At 30.1% G+C, this 22,074-nt stretch overlaps 1 long non-coding RNA gene across 5 annotated transcripts in view; it reads right to left on the bottom strand.

Moving 5' to 3' along the window:
- Positions 1-3,214: 3,214 nt before the first annotated feature.
- Positions 3,215-22,074, bottom strand: part of LOC145597782 (uncharacterized) — a 42,523-nt gene continuing 23,663 nt past the window's right edge. For 2 of the 5 annotated variants that reach the window (XR_014103411.1, XR_014103409.1), the window contains 5 exons: positions 11,754-11,838; positions 4,473-4,538; positions 3,828-3,896; positions 3,639-3,744; positions 3,215-3,471 (listed from right to left, as the gene is read on the bottom strand). This is a non-coding gene — a long non-coding RNA (uncharacterized LOC145597782). Of the gene's footprint in view, positions 3,472-3,638; positions 3,745-3,827; positions 3,897-4,472; positions 4,539-11,753; positions 11,868-22,074 lie in introns of all 5 variants that reach the window. The other 3 variants (XR_014103412.1, XR_014103410.1, XR_014103408.1) reach the window with 3 other exon arrangements.

Raw genomic sequence — 22,074 nt, 5'->3', positions numbered from 1 at the left:
CGAATGTTCATAATTAATGAAACATGGCACCAAAATATCTCATATTTTAATAAATTCAATTAGATAATATCATATATTATTCATGACCATCAATAAAATATCATATATTCTAAATTAGTCATGAGATAGAATTAAATCTTATTTTAATCTTAAAAGATAGATCATATTTATCCTCAAAGATTATCCTAACAATGTTAGGAAATTCTATCCTAATTACTAGCCAATCACAAAATTTTAAATCAATTATTATCCAAAAATAATTATGGGATAATCACATTATTCAAATCAATCTTTATCCTTTTGGAATATGCTCAAAATATTCCAACAAACTCTATCCAAAATTAACAACTTTAATTAAGGATAATTATCAAAAAACAACTTTTGAAATTTGATTTTATCCCCAAAATAAAATCAGATTTTATCTTGAAAATATATTTTAAAACAAAATAATTTAATAATTTTTTTTTATTTTAAAAAATCTGCTGCCACGTCAGCTAGGAAGAACCCAGCCAACGCAGCAACAGAGCAGCAGCGTGCGTCAGTCAAGGAAATCCCCAACCAACGCACGACCATAGCCAGGGGTAAAGCCCGGCCATGGCGTCACCAGCACTCTAGCTGGAACTGTTCCATTCGAAAGCCGGTGCTGCTGTCTTAGGACTGTCGCGCGTCGTCGCAGCTAGGCCAGAGCCCAGCCACCTGTGCCTGTTGGCTGCAGCAAGTCACCGGCAGCAGCTAGCGGCAGTGCAACTGCTGCACTTCCTGCTGCCGCTCGTAGCTGTGACTCGCCGCCGCCACCTGTCCTCCAGCCTGCGCCCTCCTTCCCTTCTCTTCGACCACCTGGGCAACCGTCATGGGCACCTGACGGTGGTTCGACCACCCAGCCACGGCTGCCCCCTCCCAACAACAAAACTTTTCCTTTTTTTTTTTTTTTTTTTTTTTTTGTTTTTTGTTTTTGAGAGTTTAATTTAATTAAACAACTTTTGAAAAATTAAATTAAATTAGGTCTATTGAATTAATAAACAACTTCTAAAAAAAAAACCCTAGCCTCCTTTTCTCTCTTCTCTCTCCTAAACCTAGTCTCCATTGTTAATTTTAAGGGGCTTCCATCGGATTTCACCGGTGGAAAGCCCCAATCTTTATTTTCTTTTAAGCTTTTTAATTTGTTTTAGGTTACAATAATGTCTCCCTCGAAAGAAAGGGTTTATCTCCTTCAAAAGACAAGGTTTTTTCGATCTCCTTCGAAAGACAAGGTTTTTCGTACTCCTTCGAAAGACAAGGTTTTATTTGTGCTTAATTTGGTCTCCGGTTGTGCGGGGCTACTATTGATTGTGGCTCGGATTCGGGTTACGGAATCAACACAAGAATTTACTTTCTCACAAAATTGCGAAGCGACGACGGATCCACTCAAAAAGTTGTATGAGACAACGAATCGAGAATATGCCGAATTGTTATATTTATGTATTTGGATTCTTAGCCCTTCCCCGATTAATTCTTGTTTGATTTTGTTAAATTCGTTTTCATTATTGTTCATTGTCAATTGTAGATGCCGTATGGCTTACATTAATGAAATTTAGTGTCCTTTTAGGACTTTTTTAAGAAAAAAAGGTCTATTGAATTCAAACATAACATTTATGCCTAATTCAATTTTGAAATCAAATTCACAATTCAATTTCAAATCTAGGTTTCTTCACAAAATTAATTCAATTTTAATCTAACTCTTAAATTAAAATATTGATTATACAAAAAATCATATTTTATGTATCAAATCAAATTAATTAAAATTATGAAGCATAAATTATTCGAAAATCATCAAAATTAAGCACAAAAATCAAAATTTAGGGCTTTATTTCAATTAAAATTTTCGAAAAAACTAGGGCTAAATTCAGATTTTGCTAGAACAATTGAGCAATTAAATCATATTTTATCATATCCCAAAAATTAAATCTCCATTTAATATAAAGATTGAACCATAATTAATTATTCTCCCTCCTAATTGAATTAAAATTGTGGACTATCAAAGAATTATAGTCAATATACGTAAATGCAATAGGCTAACTGATACCACTGTAGGGGTTTATAGGTACTACGCAGCGGAAATAACATGAATCATATTCATACAATACCTAATCCCAAGATCTAATGAATCGTACATTTGAAGCGTGATTCCATGTGCGATCGAGCGAGAACATTGGGAGATAAAGAACCTCAAGCGTGATTCCTCTACTTGGTCCACGGGCACAGATTAAGACCTCCACTAATGCTAGTTAGTTGCAATTGAACTCTTCAATTGACTTTCTACGGAGAAGTGCGAGCAACGATCCACCATAAACCACCACGAACCACCACACGCGCCACCAAGGTGGCCGGCCGTACGGACGAGGGGAGGAGAGAGAAAGCCGTGAGTTAGAGAGAGGAATTAGGGTCTTTGGGATTGGTTGCCTTGATGTCAAAATACACTGTGTGTGAATTATGACTACTTACTTGCAACCCTAGGCATGAATCTTATTTATAGATCTCATCTCTAAATAAGAGCCCATGTCAAAAGCCCAAAACTTATTTCCAATCTAACTATGCTAGCCCAATCCATTTCATGATTAGTTAAATGCTCATGAGGCCCATTAATGGTCCTCTAACTTGCTTAACCCAATACCCTTGTGTGTGACCTCATAGGATCCATTCTAGCGGGATTTGGACTATTTAACTAGTCCAAAGGTCATCTCTCATAGTCTAGCAACAGATGATGACGCTCCAAGAGAACGAACTTATTATCTCCATAATAGTGATCCTTGATATATCTAGTAATTGCACTTATCGAAGACACAATTCCTTCAAAAATGTGTACGCATATTTAATTTACTCGGGGAAAAGAAAATGGAAAGTAATGGTGGTGCAAAAGTTAATTATCACAAGAAACATATTTAATATATATTCTTAACTTCGATACATCAAGAGGTTCTAAATCTAATATGCAAAGTCTCTTAGTATTATAGGATGACATTAGTTTCAACTCATTCAATAATCCTTTTCTAAAATTTAGAAACAATAGTGTAAAGTGCAAAAAGTCTATACACAAGGTCATGCTTCTCTAATTGAAAAGAACGTAACCTTGCTCCACCCCCCCTCTTTTTTTTTTTTGAAACTTAAGAAGGGTTCCAATTATTAGCACATCTTCTACAAATACTGACCATATGAAGTATTAAGATGTAAATAAAGATACACATAAAGTCTTTATGAAATTTCTCCCTTTGTTAGTCAAATTGTAATTCTCTCTTATTCTAAGCTAGCCAACATAGCATTAGGGGAAAAAAGGAATATGAAACTAAAATAATTGTCTTATATAAGTAACAAAGATTCAATTGTGTGAGATAAAGACATCAAAACCTGAGTTGGTGAATAAAATGGACCAAATGTTATAGCAAGATAAGATGATGGCGCAACAAACTTTAGGTAGACTCCTTCCGTAAAATTAACCTGCACATGAAAGATGATTAGAATAAACATTTAGGGAGTAAATGCAATAAAAGCAACCAATCATTTATTTTATGTGAACATTAACACATTATAAAATCAAGGGCTTCAAATAGAAAGAATAAATGAGGATTTTATCTCACAGCGTTGTGTAGTATCAGCAAGCATACCTAGTGTTTCCCCATTTGGAAAAACGGCCAGAACCCAGGGATGTGAATGATATAAGGATGTTATACCAGGACCATATCCCCAAGCATCTGTATTCCAGGTATAGACCTAATGCAGAAAGAATAAGTGAAGACCCATGTATAAAAACTAAGTGATTCACATAAGATAGAATGCCAGGATTGAAACTTTACTCTTTTTTCTATCCTCTCAAGTTGTCCATTGACTTCTCCAGCTCCATATAAAGATGTGCCAAAAGGGAGCTGCAATGAAAGAAATAAATTTGAAAAAGGGAAATATAAGAGCATAAATAATTCAAACAAACAAAGAATACCAAAGTGAAGTCATAACACACCTTGTAGAGAACAGAGAGGGGGTGTGGTAGAAATTTCAAAACTTTAGGTGGAAGAATTAGCATACATTCATCAAAATTTTAGTTCATTAATTTCAAGTTAAGAATTTAAACTAACAGAGAGAAGAGAAGGCATGACAAATTACAATATCTTCAATTCTTTAAGGTGATCTACATGGTTTCACTTTAGGGTTAAGATAAAATATGCCAATTATTCAAATAGAATGGAATTAAAAAATTAAAAAAAAAAAATGTCCCAGACTGCAGGAATGAAAATAGTGAGAACATGATTTATCCTTAAGCTGAACAACTTGTTGCCCTAGAGTGCACTCAAATGTAGGTATATAAAAAGGAAGGTTTTCACTCATCACAAATGACAGGCTGGGAGATGCTGAATTTCTATTACCAGAATCAGATAAGCAGTCAAATTGGAAGACACATTCTTCTAATGTAGATTCATAAATTGTAGTTCCTGAACATATATCACCTCTCATTCTTTTCCCGTTGATTCCCTCCATGTTACAAGCAAGCTTAAAATTTGATTTTCTTGATCCTGCAATAAAAAACAAAAAAATTTGATATTAATATAAGCATCTCTTATAAATCTCTATCTTGCAGTACAACCTTTAAATTACGGACTAACTAATTATGAAAAATTAACACAGAACTACAGAAGTAGAAAAAAGGGAGCCAAATACATCAACACTTCCCAATCCCTTACACTTGAGCACTTCATTTCCAATTCAAGTGCTAGCTAAGCTGACACTTTTACCATAGGTTAAAAAGCATAACAAAAATCCAGGAAAGGTGGTAATGGCTAGCTACCCTTAGCAACCTTAGGAATAAAAACAATATGTAAAAAAAGAAAAAATTGACTCCATTTCCACTACACAAGCACACAATTTATTTGATTGTGTGTTAAAGCTCCTTAATAAACATTTACATTCACAATGTTACTTTGTAGGTAATGTACATTACATGATTTTTGATTTTGAATACATGTAGTATTATAGAATTCAAACATCTTTACCTCCAAAAAAAATTAAAATAAATAAACAATCAAAGTAACAATGTTGCATAAAACCATCATAATAGATTATTTTAATAAATAATATAATAAAAAAAAAAGACAACAAATGACTGAAATCCAAATCCTAGTTAATAATTTCTGGCTAGGAATCAAGATTTCAACACCTCAGTTCTTTTTCAACTAACAATACCTCAAATTAGAAAATGATCAAGGTCTTTTGTAACACATCTATAAAATTCCACATCAAGGTCTCTTGTACCTCAAATCGGTTCAACATCAAAGTTAAGACCAGATTGTACAAGAGACCTTAATTAGAAAATGATTGGATCAAGAGCCGTAATCTTCTAATTTAAGGTACAAGAGACGTTAATTTTCTAAATAAAGGTACAAGAGACCTTAATTTTCTAATTGAAGACCAGATTATACTAAATCTACAATTTGACTTGTTATCCAATTTAATAAATTATAGTATCCAACAATCCTCAGAAGAAAAAAAATCTAGCATCTAACAATTTTCTTCTTATTCAATGCCTTTGGTAGAATTTGGAAAAATTCCCCATGGTTACCAATTACCATAGTATACCTTAGATTATTGCCTCTAATAATGATCTCTTAAAAAGATTCAAAATTTCCTCCTCTATTTAGTTTAAAAAATATTTTTTTGTGGTTTTTCTGATATCAAAAGTATTAATTAATTGTTTTTATGGTTTTGTTGATATTATAAAGTCAATTCATGTTAGCTTTCCCATGAGTAAATCCAAATTGATATCCTATATCAACGAAGCTCGTTGATATAAGGGCATTAACGTCAACTCAGTCATTAAATTAAGGACAAAGTTGGAAGAGAGAAATTACTGCCCAATTTATCCCCTTTTTTGACTGAGTATCCCGTTTTTTGACCTCCGTTATCGTTTTAACATCGTTAATGGTTTTCTGTCTTTGAAATAGCTCATTAAGCCGATGAAATAGCTCATTTCTATACAGTATTTCTCCATTCTTCCCAAATTACAATAAATTAAGGACTGAAAATAAGTTAACAAAATTAGCTCATTAAGGACAACCAAGTTCAGCAATAATTCACTCATTAGATTTGCATGATCTACACAAAGGCTATATCGGAAAATAAGTTCAGCAAAATTACCGTGATTTCGGATCTACACAAAGCCTGCACTGTCGAAATCTTGCATAATCTCTCTCCTGCACTCCACATTTACTCCAACACAACCAGACGAAATACTGTATCCCAAATCAGCTAATGGTTTATTGATTAGATTTGAGTGTTTGAGTGGCGGTGGTACCGGATTATCCACCGCCGATGATTACTTTATTGAGATCTAAAGGATGATCATCTCCTCTGGAATTTTAGATCTCAATAAAGTAGTCACACAACGTTAATTTTTCCGTCCATATCAATACCGTTACAAGATTTGATTAAGAAATTGCTCCAACGGACTACATGTCAGCATTCCACTTGTTTTCATGTGGGTCTGAGCAAAACTTCCAAGTTATTACAAGTTTGCCATTATATCAACAAAATTTGGTTGATATATGATATCAATGGGGTCTGGCTCCTTTCCCATATCCTTTTATCACTTGTCTTAAAGTTTTTTCTACCTCTTCTTCCCTCATCTCATTGTTGTTGTGTACCCTCTATTTTCCTAAGCTAATTGCCCTATTTCCCTTAAGTGATCTTCTAGTGGTCTTTCTCTCTCACAAAATCAAATACTACGTATATATTTCTCTTGATTTTAATTTACCCCACCATCAACCAGCTCATCAATGAGCACACCCAAGTTAAATTTAACTTTTGAAATCAAGTTGTGAACACATTATGAAATCATAACACGATTCACCGTATTAAAGCCATTATTTACAAATCTACATACGAAGTACAATTTGCTAGCTGAATTGGGCTACCAGCAAGTATTCAGGTTACACACTTCAAGCATAAAATTTTAATGGTTACTTTTGGGCATTTAAACTGAGACATAACATCACAAATAATCATAGAATCTCAAAAGGCCAAATTAAAATTAACTAAGGTTATGCTCTTAATTAGATTAATAACAACAAGCTAAAATTATGAAATTGCAAAACCGACTTCTACAGGTTCATAAAGGCATTCAGGTTATCAACTAAATTTCCATAAATTAGTCATTCTCCTAATTAGCAATCTTTAGGTGAAATGAAACACTAAACATTGTGTAATATATATGTCAATCAATATTTTAAATTAGGTAATTATGGAATATAGCTCAACGCTAAACATCTGTCTTTTGATCCTATCAAATAAAATTAGCTTGGATTATCCATTTGATACTGGTGGGGTTGGATAAAATTATTTCAAGTAGCATTATGAGGTTAGAGGTTAAAAAAAGCAAAAGTTATTGGGTGGACCTGGTCCACAATATTGTGGACCAGAAATGTCACGTGCCAAACCCACCAAGCAGCAAAACACACTCCCAGCCCACTAACCCTTAATCCCGTAAAACCCCAAACAAAAGAAAGCGTTGAAATCTCTTTCCTGCTACTTCATCATCAACGCCATTAACAACTTCATCTCAGAGCTCGAATTTTTTTTCTCTCTCCCTCTAATCAATTCTAGGGTTTATAATTTCTCCATCATCAATCAATTTCTGCAAAATTCATGACAAATTCTTCTATACAATCAATCGAAATTGTTCTAAATCGAAATATGTAGGACACTGTAGAAAACTTCGATATTAATGTCATCAATTTCGATCTGAACGATGAAGCTCAAATTGTTAGCAACTATGAAGGTAAGAATTATAAAAATTTGATCATCTATTTGTATTTGATTTTGATCAAATTGTGCAAATTAAGCGATTATGCAATTGCAATTGTTTGTTCGGAAAATTAAATTAGGCATTTAGGTATTATTTCGTATTATTTGTAACTAATTGTATGTAATTTATGTCAATTGAAAATTATATAGGGTTACTGTAGTTGGAGATGACATGCAAATCCAGTTTTAAGTAATATAGTTACCTTTAGTGATAGTATAGTTCCTTTTCAAAAAAAAACAAGTGATAAAGCAGGCAGATTAGTATAGTATTCTAATACCTTATAAACAGAGACCCAAAGCCTCCTTCTCGAAGCTTGTTGCCGTGTGAAATATAATTGGTAGCTTGCTCTACTACACCAAAGGCGACTTTTTGTTGTTAAAGCTTTCTTGTTCACCTTTGCTTGTATCAAGGTTTCCTGTGATCAACAGATAAAAAATCAAGAAAATGAAACGCTTAAATCTTTTAAATACTAATTATTATGATATAGTGTCTTTTATGATTGACATAGTAACTTTAATTTTGAGATATATAAATTTTGGAATAGTAACCTTTTTTTTATAATATAGTGATCTTTATTTCTAAATAGTAATGTTTATTTGAGTAGCCCTATATTGTCAGTTTTTCACCATTAATTAACATATAGTCCTTTATTTTGATATAGTAACCTTTATATTTGGAATAGTAGCCCTATTAATGATATAGTTGTCTTTGTGTAACACTATATAGTGACCCTTTCATCTCATAAAGTCACCCTTCTTAAAATATAGTAACTCTTTTATTTGTTATACTTACCGTTTTAAAAAGCATAATCACCCTTAGCTGCATTAAATTACCATATTAGAGTTATCCTTTTTAATACATAGTGACCTTTTTTTTGTCATATAAATACCTTTTTAGCATATAATTCAATATTTATGATAATATTATGCTCTTAGACTACTTTCAAAGTTTCAATCTTCATCTATTCCCTTTGTTCAGACTCTTCAAAGCATATATTGGCTCAGCGTGGAGATAACAATTGATAGAATGGATTGTCAATGCTTAAATGTTTGGTGCTACCCTTTTTATTATAACTAATGTGTTGTTATGCCTATTAGCTCAAATGGTCGAGCACTGTGTAATTTCACAGTAGATGTAGGTTCAAATCCTACATAGGCTATTGGTTGTATTATGTGAAAAGGCAGCTTTATTAATAGAATTTGAGTATCTTATCATCATATGTTATCTTCATTATACTACAATATAGGATAACAATGCAAGTTAAATAGTTATTTATGCACTTTGATGCTAACAAGCTACTACATACAATGACCAAAACACAACTCATCAATGATAGCAACACACAAGTATTGTTGTAGCATAGGCTATGTGGGACTTGAACCCACAACATGTACATTATTGTACATTGCTCTACCCTTTGAGCTAATAGCCTATATTTATATATACATGGACAATCCTTCTATCTGTCCCTTGGTAGCTTAACAAAATATTGAAATAAAAGAACATCTTGTCGACAATAACATAAGAATGACCATGAGTCTGTGACACCCTTAAAACAAAGTATCTTAGTCATAGACAACATTAATTATTGTCAAACTGTTTAGGGTGAATGACCATATTCTTTAAATTGAAAGTATTCTGCTTGACAATTTTCAAACCTAAACCCTATAGAAGTTCAAGTTCTTAAAACAAAGGGAGCATATAGACCTCACCTTATTATTTGCATAATGGTCATCTAATATGCATCGTGACCCTTAAATAAACTAAACAACCTTATTCATATACATAGTAATTCTTTTTGGAATCATAGTTGCTTTATTATAACTAAGGAGTAAATAAACACTTTGATTAAAAAGAGTTGCTACATCACAAGATTTTATATGAAGAATTCATCACCTATATGCATAATTGGCTTATAATTCAGTCATGAAATTATTATGCCTATGAATGAGAACAATGTAAGCTAAAATTTCCATGATGGATTGTCGATCTTGGGCTTCCCGTTTTCTTTATTGTAGTATCAAGCATGTGTATCTTTAGTAAAGACTTTACAGAGGCATATATATTAGTTTTATATAAATGATAATAATTTTGCTCTACTTTTAGTATACATGAAACTTTTGTATTTGAGTGAAGCTTCTACGGGCTTTCATAGGGGTTGATTATTGCCTCGTACTCTATAAAACATGCAACTATTAGCAGATTTTAATTAGTACCCTGCTATTGATTTTTCTCTAGTTAATCTGGTTGTAGTGATGGTACTCAAGAGACAATTTGGTGAGGAGGCAAGTGACAATTCATCACTTAACAATAGCTCCCAAAGCCAGCCAACAAAAACTCGATTCTTAAAGCGCAACGAAGACAGAGAGTAATATAATAGCAAATGTAATTAAAGAGCATGATTGAAAATATGCAATTAGCATAGAAGAATCTTAAAATGCATATTAATCAAGTTCACATCATTTCATCATCCCTTATAACAAGCACATTTTGCTAAAATCCCCAAAACTCCAACTCTCTAAAATCCAATACCAAAAATCAACCGATCAGTACAATTTCATCCTCATATATAGTTCAACAGATTACAATATACTAACAATTCCACAAAATCAAATAATTAATCAAAATTGATGATAATTTATAGAATAATCAAAGTTGAAATTAAAGAATAGAGTAGAATACCGGTGATTGCTCAAAATTGCTCAAAATTAATCGCTCAAAAACAACAAATATTAATCGCTCAAAAATAACAATTAATCGCTCAAATAATCGCTCAAAAACAACAAGTAATCGCTCAAAAACAACAATTAATCGCTCAAAATTGCAGAAATCAAAAAACGAAGAATGAAGAACGAAGAGCAAAATCAAAAATCGATTATACCTGAAAGTAGTGGTTGATCTACTTTTATAGCCGAAGAACGAAGCCTCTTCTCCGGTTAAACATGCCACCACCTCGAGTTCTAGCCATACAAGAAGAATTGAAGCAATTTTGAAGAGTGAGAAAATGGAAGAAATGAAGCTTGGAAGAGAGAGAAAGTGTGAGGGCTTAGAAGAGAGAGAAAGGGTGAGGTGCGCTTTTGACGAGAGAAAGAAAAGGAAATAAATGGTTGTATTAATTTGTTTGTAAGAAACTGGTAGTAAGGAGGAAGTAATCACGTGATAAATTTGGTCCACAATAACTTTATTGTGGACCAGGTTTATTTAAGAATTTGTATAAAAAAAGTATTCATCAGGAAACAACACTTATAGATATACATCATAGATTGAACTAATTCCCAATTTCGGCAAATCCCCCCAATGTACACATACTTTTTTTTTTTTTGAAGGGATGTACACGTACTTTTCATTGACTCAAAGTTATAGGTTTGCATTAAGTGAGAAATTGAATAAAAGTAAGGTAAAATACACCCCAAATTACTAATTGTATTATTTAATCAACTGGACACATTGAATTGAGCAAATCCCAAACAGCAACTCTAAAAATATAAGGAAGAAGCAATCATCAATTTAGCTTTAGAACACATAAATTAATTAATAATATACAAATTAAATAAATAATCTAGTCAATTGAAGAGCTAAGTATTACGTCCAACCCACCCAAAAAACACGCAAGACTCAATGAATCCAAGCTAGCAAAATAATCAATAATCAAATCCCACCAAGCTCAAAATGAAAAAGATTAATTACTCATTAAACCTAATTAGCCATTTTTTCCTTTATTAGCAAGCCCCCTAATTGTAGAAAAAAACAGAAGGAAAAAAACAACCTGCCACCAAATTCCTTTTCAAGCAGATTCAAAAACGAAGAAAAGGTGAAAATTGAAGGTCTTCATTTTTGTTTAAATATACTTTTTTGCGTTCAAAAATTCAATTATTATATAGTAGTTTAGCTGAATTTAAAGATTGTATAATGATTATATCATCTGCTTTACCTTGAGATTTTATGGCCTTGATTTTCATTATCTTTGTTTGTATTCCTCCTTTTGTGTTGTTGCCTCTGAGTCAGTGCAAAACACTCTGAAATAGATAGTTGTAACTGTGGGATTCTGTTAAACCTCAACACATGATCTAAGAAAATTGATCAAGGAAACACATCTCCTCCAATTGCAACACTTAAGAAAGAGTCTAAAGACACTTAGTTGAAGTCTATAAGCTACGAAATGAACATGGAAAATGTTGAAGAATCAAATTCCACCTTATACAGTCCGTGGGTTACACGAAGCTTCTAGCGTAGTCGTCGACTATGGACGACTACGGACGACTATAATAAGAGATTAAATCTGAACCGTTCATATTCTTTGTTCCTTAATCTTAACCTTTAAATATTATATTTTTAAAAAATTAAAAAATCTAATTTACACATCATTAAAATGCTGACAAGTCATCGACCATTCAACGACTAGTCAGCAAAGTCTTGTTTGTTTTCTTACTTTTAGAGGGTTAATTTTTTTAATAGCTTCATACTCATATTCATAGTTTCAACCTTTTTTAATGGCGCACTCCACCTTCAACCTTTAGCTTTTGTTCAAATCGCATCCTTAAACTAAAGTATATAACAATATTATTAATGTATAATCATTATATTTATGCGTAAACTTAAATTAGTTAATGAGATTGAAATCATTTTTTTTTTTTTTGATATAAAATCAATTTAATCATATGTATACATAACTTGTTAAAAAAAACCACGTTTTATATTACGATCTCTTGTTTAATTTTTATTAGTCATATGATTTCGTGTTTAATTGTTATTGGTCATATGATTTCGTGTTTAATTGTTATTAGTCATATGATTTCGTGTTTAATATTTATTAGTCATATGATTTCGTGTTTAATATTTATTATATTAGCCATATGATTTTTGAGTAATACACCATTATTGAATGTTGAAGCTACAATACCATTGATGAACTTGGGAGTTAGTTTATGTTGGGAAAAAAAAAATTAAAGACTTACGTGATAAATATTTTGTGTATAGATTTTATTGCGTATGCCTTGTAGGCAAATCATAATAATTTGTTTCCTTATTGTATGCCTACTGTTACGCCTCATGAAATTCTCATAGCTTGTATATAGGCTGACTTGTTGTTTTTTAATATTGAAGAAAAATATTGAATATTCCCTCATCTTTTTTTTTTCTTTTTTTTTTCTTGCTTTTGAATAAAATAATCTCTCATATTTCATTACTACGTATTTTGCCTTTTTGTTTGATATAGAGATCATTATTTGGGGAAGAAATATATGACAAAAATCTTTTTCTATATCTTGTTGTTTCAATCAAGTTAATAAATAATCATAAAATCTAATGTAAGCATGTAAAAAAAAAAAAAAACCAAATAAATGATTCTGTATGAATCAAAAATAAAACAAGACAAAAATAAATAACCAAAATTCAAACTTCGTTAATAGTGTCATTTTTTAAATCATCATTAACTTAATCTTCCATTATCATATATATATCAACATTGATCTTCAAACTTAATCTTTTTTTTTAATCAACTTTACTTGAAATCAACATGAACTTACATCGATCCCTCAATTTTTACAAAAACATATAAAAGTAATAAGGATTAATTTTATAATTAATTTGGAATTCTATATACGTTTTGAAATTATTTTATTTTTCTAGCTACAGTTAAAATTTTAAGAGATTATTTAACAATTACACATGCATGCATTTAAAGTCATTACAATCAAATTAGTTGTTAATTGATGAGCTCTAAGGGCCTGTTCATATTTACTTATTTTCAGTTCAGTTCAATTCAGCTCCAATCAGTTCAGTTGAGTTCAGTTCAGTTCAGCTCCAATCAGTTCAGTTCAATTCAGCTCCAATCAGTTTAGTTGAGTTCAGTTCTTCTCCAATCAGTTCAGTTCAGTTCAGCTCTTAATTTCCCTCTCTCATAAAATATTCATTTCAGTTTAGTTCAGTTCAGTTCAGTTCCAATCAGTTCAGTTCAGTTCAGTTCAGTTCAGCTCCAATCAGTTCAGTTCAGTTCAGCTCAGTTCAGTAAATATGAACAGGCGCTAAATATCTCAAGTAAAAAAAAAAAAAAAAAAAAAAAAAAAAAAAAAATGTTTAAAAAAAACAGAATTATAATTGTGTTAGAAAATATCTAAATTGCATTAAAACATATGATTTTTTAATGTTTATTCTAGCAATTTCCTTAAATCATGGTGATATTTTAAACAATATTTATCCTTAATTATCTTTTTTTTTTGAAATATATCCTTAATTATCTCAAATAGTACGAGGTGTCAAAAAAAAATTATCTCAATATACTTGTCAAAAATTATCTCAAGTACGAAAAAAAATCAAATGGCCAAAAAAAAAATCAAAATACTGTTATTTACCCCCAAAAAAACTAAAAATAAAACAAAAAAAACTTAATAATTGAAAGATTTGAAACGTGCCAAAAAAAAAAAACAGCTATTTCCTTAAATCATGGTATATTTTTTTTTTTTACTAATTCTATCCTTAATTAACTTTGCAAAAATACTTTTTTTTTTGACAAGTAAATTTTTTTTTTTTTTTGAAGAAAAGCAATGAATATTTTTGACAAGTTTATTATTTGTTCATATCTTTTACTTTCTATTATTTGTTGGGGTTTCAATGCAATAGTAATTATTTGTTCATATCTTAGTACTTTCTATAATTATTTGTTGGTGTTATTTGAGCATGTTAAATAATAATTATATTATATATAAAATTAATAAAACTGAAACATCAAGTACTGATGTACATATTTGTTCATTTTAAAATGAGAAATAATTAGTTGGGTTGATTCTTTTTTTTTCGTGTTCCACTCGATTCACATACCCTTTGGGCAAATTCGGATTTGGGGATTAGTTCTGGGTGGTTAGGTTCCAATCTCCTCCCAATTGTTATTGCTTGGGATCGAATGTGTGAGCTTCCCTACCAAGTATAGTCTCAATCACCACATCAACAACAAATTTGTTGATTAATCTATATATGTGCATGTATATTTTCGAATTCATTAATTGTATATATATGTGCATGTATATATTTTCGAAGCTGGGTGGTAAAATCACATATTAGGGTCAATAATTAGGGTGTTTAATGACGGCTTAGTAATAGATTAAAAAGTAGGGTGTCACTTTAAGGAATGAAAATTTGTCATACCATCATATAGAATTTTTAAAGAGCACCAAAAAAAAATATATATAGAATTTTTAAAAGTTGAGGGATACCATATAGAATTTCCTATAAAAAAAATTATACAAATATATGTATAGAGAGTTATTTTGAAATACCGTTCAATTACATTTTTTTTTATACATACATTTTCTATCCATTAAAATATTCATTAATTAGTGACTAGGGTTTGATTAAAATCAATATACAACACATCAATGCTATATATAAATCATTATGTTATTCCTGTAAACATATAGTTATATATGTTTCATGTTTTTTTAGATAACTAAGAGTATATATATTTTATATCTTAATGTTTTTAGATAATGGCCTGTTTTGTTCACCTTATTTTCACTAATTTGGTCTAATAAATTTAGATAAGTTCAATTTTGGAAAAATAAGTTCTGTTAAGGGTTATCCAACTTCATATTACAACTAAAATAAGTTTTAATAATTTCAAATAAGGGTCTGTTCATATTTACTTAATTTCATTTTAGCTCTAATCAGTTCAGTTCAGTTCAGCTCCTAATTTCCTTCTCTCATAAAATTACATTTTAGCTCAGTTCATTTCAATTCAGCTCCAATCAGTTCAATTTAGTTCAGCTCAGCTCCAATCAGTTCAGGTCAGTTCAGTTCAGCCCAGTTCAGTAAATGTGAACAGGCCCTAAGTCCAGTTTAATTAAGATAAGTTAAGTAAGATGAGTTCAGATAAGTGAAAAATCAGATTAATCCCCTGATGGAGTAAGGATTTAAGAGAGAATGTGCAATAGACGAATATAGAGTACTATATTATTTACTTACATGTACTGTAATACTTAATGATTTTAACTTATCTAGATTGAAACATTATCTTCAACTTTTCCTAATATTAATCCATCTCTTGATAATAAATTAAAAATATTTGGATAAGTAAATAAAATGATAACAATAAATTAAACATCTTCTCTCTTTTTATTTACATTGTTGGCATAATTATAGTAATATATATATTTATTTAGGACTACCTAATATTTTATTGGGAATTCCTTAATTCATTTTATGTAATGTATATCACCTTTAATTTGTTTGACATAAGTCACATAACGTTTTATTTTGGACTACCTAATATTTAATTGGGAATTCCCTAAATTTTTTTAGAAGTATATTGTTGGGAACGAATGTCCTATAATTAGGATTACCTAATATTTCATTGGGAATTCCCTAAATTTTTTTAGAAGTATATTGTTGGGAATGAATACCCTATAATTAGAACTACCTAATATTTAATTGGGAATTCCCTAAAAAATTTTAGAAGTGTATTGTTAGGAACGAATGCCCAGGTCTACCTAATATTTAATTGGGAATTCCCTAAAATTTTTTAGAAGTATATTATTGGGAATGAATGCCCTATTATTAGGACTACCTAATATTTAATTGGGAATTCCCTTTTTTTTTTTTTTTTTGAAGTAATTATTGATATAAATAATTGTCATAAAATTTATGTTGAAGTGACATTTCTCGATCATTTTGAATACCAAATACACTAAATAGTTCATCAAATCATCGTAGAACTTAATATGTATGTTTGATACCATTTAATGGTTAGGTATTCTCAATGTGTTAGGGTACACAAAATAATATTGATCATAGACTCAATTTTTAAACACTTGCCATTTACTAAGATAAAGGTGAATACTCATTTCAAACTTAAATCGTATAAATTTAAGAAATCATAAAAATATAAAACTAATTACACTTATTTACGTGTGTTTTTGTCATGATGAATTCCTAATTTTATACAATTTAAGATAAAAAAAAAAAACTGTAAATCTAAATTATGAAAGATTGTTTATACAATTTTTTGGCATAATTATCATAATTTATTTAAGGATATTAGGAACTGAACTGAACTGATTAAAGCTAAACTGAACTAAACTGAAATTAAGTAAATGTGATTAGGCCCTTACTAAGGGTGCGTTATATTCACCTAATTTTCACTTATATGAACTTATTTTAACTTATCTGAACTTATTAGATTTGATTAAAACTTATTTTAGTTGTAATTTGTACTTGGGTAACCCTTATCAGAACTGATTAAACATGATTAGAACTAATCTGAACTTAACTGAACTAAGGTTAGATAAATTTTGTGTGATTCTCGCTCCCTAATTCACGCTTGATACATTTTCCTTATTATTTTTTTCATTACAAAGGGTAATTAATTATTATTTTACTTGAGATAAAAATAAAGACCATGGAATAATTATACATTTACATGAATATTACGGAGTATATCAATTATATGTAAAGGATTATAATACCCATCAAGCATTTTAAATTTAAACCTTATGATTGTTCATCAATGGGAAAATATACTTGATTCTTTAATCATAATTAATTAATTAATTAATTAATTATCTATCTAGATTAAGGGTCAAAATTTTTCTTAATATTTGAAATTTAGAAATACTTTTTATTTTTGTTATATATATATATATATATATATATATATATATATATATATATATATATATATATATATATATATATATATATATATATATATATATATATATATTGGATCAATTAAGATCTAACGCTCTATATTTACCCGAATCAAAATAATGGCACTATTGTAAATTAATGAACTTTCTATTGTATAATTGAAATTTTAGAAAAATTAGTCAGCTTCTTATCTCTCTAAAAACTGGTGCAGCCTTTTTCTTTCTCTAAAGTTCTTTCCCCAAATTCGCAACTCTTGTTTGATTCATATAAGCTTTCAAAGTAAGATTCATCAAATTCTTTATTCAAATTTCCTTTGAACTCACGAATTTTTGTGCGAATAATTCATCAAATCAATTTTCGTCAATACTTTTGCGATTTTTGGCAATTTTTGGGTAATTTTTTATTCGATTTTTGTTTTAGCGGTTTCTATTCGATTTATATTTATTTTGTTGGATTATTTATCAGTTAGATTGTTTGATTGATCGATTTTTTTGTTCTAGTTTTGATTTTTTTTTTTTTTTGGGTTTACTTTTGCGATTTTGATGATATTTTGCTGCGATTTTTTCTTAAATTTTTCCAGCTTTTTGCGATTTGTGTATGCTGCGATTTTGATGCGTTAATTACTCAATTTTTTGCTACGATTTATGTTTGATTTTATCTTTTTTTTGTTTGATTTTTGTGATATTTATTTGAATAATGATGTGTGCCTCTACTAGTTGTTTATGTACTTTACTTACTAGTTGTTTATGTACTTTACCAGCCAAAGATCTTAGCTGCTTCCAAACACCTCTATGTGTAACATGAACATGAACATGCTGTTTTATACTCCGTTTAAATGAATTGTGGAGCTTGTTTGATGAATGAGTTAGGAGGTGGGGAAAAATTATGAAGACCCCTTCTTGAAGATGATTTAGAATGCAAAACCAAGGGTTGAAAGGGAAGAATGTTGTTCATTATCATTTTCTCAAGTAGGTGTTAGACTGTTAGGTTCATGGAATATGATTTTGGCATTTTGCTAAGAATTTTAAGCTAGAAAGAGTATACTATGGTTGGTATGGCATTGCTTCCATATCTTTATAAGCCTAGTTCTTTGATCTAGATAGTTTGGATTATTGTCGAATCATGTTCAAGCTACTGAATATTTTTAGAAGGTTTTAATTCAGCATGATTGTCAAAGAATTCAAACCTTTGTATGGTTGTGTTAATTAGAAGTCCTTGTAGCAAGTTTTTATTCTATGTTCTAAACTTTTCCAACTATATTCTAAAGTTTATCTATGCAGTCTGCACTAACCCCCTACCAGATAATAATGATGGCCTAGATAGCTTGTCATCCTTTCCAACTCTAATACTTACAAATATTAAACATATAGCACTCATGATAGATCAAAATAGGGAAAGGCAAATGATGGCTCGGGTTTTAAGACCAAGGACAACTAAGCTAGTTCATAAAACAAAAGATTGGGTTCTATTATCATGGGAATTGGGATATCTTCTATGTTCTAAAGTTTTCCTTTTATGTTCTAAAGTTTTCCTTTATGTTCTAAAGTTTATTCTCTATGTTATAAAGGTTCTAAAGTTATACTTTTATGTTCTAAAGTTTTTGTTTATGTTCAAAAGTTTACTCTCTATGTCATAAAGGTTCTAAAGTTATCCTTTTATGTTCTAAAGTTTTTGTTTATGTTCAAAAGTTTACTCTCTATGTTATAAAGGTTCTAAAGTTATCCTTTTATGTTCTAAAGTTTTTGTTTATGTTCTAAAGTTTACTCTCTATGTTATAAAGGTTCTAAAGTTATGAAGTTATCCTTTTATGATTAGAACAAATTAGAAACCATTGTCCTAGTGAGATTTGAGAGCTGCAACCTAGTTTTATGCTTGCTAGTTCATAGTTGTAAGTGTAGTATACTATATATCAGTTTGCCTTTATTGATGTTATGGGATTTTGTATGTGATGGTTTCTGTGTTCATGTGTCTATTTATTTTCCCACCAAGACTTACAAAATTGAATATTATTCGTACTCCAAAGAAGAAAGATGATGATTTTGATATTGATAATTGGGAACTTCCTAAATGTGACCTTCTCTATATTGACTAAGCTGATGCTATTGCTAGCAGGGTGACTTGATGATAAAGTGATAATGAGTTAGTGACACATACAAAGCTAAATATTTAGACATGTTTTACTGTCATGAATCTCATGATTGTGTAGGCTTTTAATCTAAACCTTGTCAATGTCTTTCACTGCAGAAATTGAAGTCACATGATGTAAACTCCAACATGGCCAATATCCTTTTGCCCAACAATATTATTTTTTATAATTTGATACATTAGGTAAGCTCAAGGTTTGTATCAATTTGAATATTTTATATAAATTAACCTACTAGCTCAATGGGTAGAGCATTGTGCATATACACAAAAAATGTGGGTTCGAATCCCACGTAGGTTGATTTGTTTAATGTGGAGACAAGTGTATGTTTAACTTTTAAGAGTTTAGTTTTAACATAATTTCCATAAGCATTTTTGTTTGTATAACTAAGTCCTATTTATTTTGTTTATGATTTTTTTTAATGTTTTTTTTAAAATGCAAGGCCAAAATGAAGAAAAATCAGAAGAAGAAATTACTATTATACCAGATGAAAAAATTACTTATGGAAGAAAAAGGTAATTAAAGTTTATGTGTTATTTTTCCCTCATGTTCTAAAGTTTTCCCATTATGTTCTAAAGTTTTCCCTTATGTTCTAAAGTATTTCTATTATGTTCTAAGATTTTCTATTATGTTCTAAAGTATTTCTATTATGTTCTAAAGTTTTCTATTATGTTCTAAAGTTTTCTATCATGTTCTATTAAATTTTTCCCTTATGTTCTAAAGTTGTCCCTTATGTTCTAAAGCCTGCCTCAACAGCAATCGTAAGACCATGTCTAGCAGCCATTGCCTCGCTAACATCTGCATCAAAGTTGCCCTTAACGTGCCAAGCAGACACAACCATGACATCCCCGACTGAATTCCAAACCACCCCACCAAGACCTGTAGAACCTATCACTAAAACTAGCCACATAAAAGTTAAGTTTGAAGACACCAGCACCACTAGGGACAGCACACCTATGAGTCACAGCAGCCGAGCCATTAATCTGGTTAGGGAGAGTCTCATTAGCCTTTTTAAACTCTCCAACAAGACTCACAACTTTGCGAATCACCACCTCAACATTGTGCCATTTCCCATTGAACACCCAAGTATTTCTCTTAATCCATGTTCCCCATAAAATACACCACCAGATATCCCACCACATTTTGTTTTTATACTTCAGCAAGGGAGAAGAGCAGAAGTCTCTCTAAAGGAGATCGAAGAATTCCTGACAATTGTGAGCCTAAGAGGAGAGGCATACCAAATAGCACTCGCAAAAGGACACTGAAACAGAACATGCATAAGAGAATCAGAAGCATCACCACAAACCTAACAAATATCATCACTACATATACCCCGCTTAGCTAAAGATTCTGTTGCCTATGTTCTAAATATTCTTTCACCTATGTTTAAAATTTTGTTGCCTATGTTCTAAATTTAATCTACTTATGTTCTAAAGTTTTTTTTTTCCTATGTTCTAAATTTTTTCGACCTATATTCCAAAGTTTTTTTTCCTACCTATATTCCAAAGTTTTGTTTCTTATGTTCTAAATATTGTTCTAAATTTTTTTCCTATGTTCTAATTTTAGTCTACTTATGTTCTAAAGTTTTATTTTTCCTATGTTCTAAATTTTTTCTACCTATATTCTAAAGTTTTTTTTTTTCTATGTTCTAATTTTAGTCTACTTATGTTCTAATTTTAGTCTACTTATTCTAAAGTTTTATAGTTTTTTTTAGTCATTTTTTTATAAGAACCTATGTAGGAATCGAACCTACATCTCTTATGCATTTGCATACTGCTCTACCACTTGAGCTAATAGGTTTTTATTTTTATTCTATTTTTTTTTAAAAAGAAAATATTTTATGCATTAATAATCATTTGAATACTCAAGATAATAGCAACATTAACACACTTATGGGAACTTCCTCAATCCATACTATTTGCTAATTTGAGCTCTACAATGGGCTATGGGCTACCTCATTTTTTCAGTATATGTTCTAATATTTTTTCCTTGTTCTAAATTTTTTTCTTGTGTGTTAAATTTTTTCTTATGTTCAAAACATATGTTATATTTTTTTCCTATGTTCTAAATTTTCCCAGGTTTTAACTTCTTCCCTGTGTAAATTTTTTGCATATGTTCTAAATTTTTCACACATATTCTAACTTTATAGCATAACTAGAAAAGGCGGAAAAAAAAAAAAAAAAAACACTCCAAAATGTTTAACTTCCTTATCTTGAAACAATACTTAGTACAATAAACCATCAACATGCAATGATATTAATATACAAAATAACAAGTATACTTTTAGAACATAGTAGATAGACTTTTAGAACATAACATTCATACTTAAAATTCAAACATTAGAAATTATAATTTAGAACATAACAAACCTAATATGTAGAATTTTAGAACATCATAGACTAACTTTAGAACATAAAACGATATGGTTTAGAACATAATTTTAGATAAAAATTTTAGAGCATATTATGCA

The sequence above is a fragment of the Chenopodium album genome, chromosome 2 (genome assembly GCF_948465745.1).
Source record: "Chenopodium album chromosome 2, dcCheAlbu1.1, whole genome shotgun sequence".
NCBI lineage: Eukaryota > Viridiplantae > Streptophyta > Magnoliopsida > Caryophyllales > Amaranthaceae > Chenopodium > Chenopodium album.
This window is presented reverse-complemented; position numbering and strand designations above follow the sequence as displayed.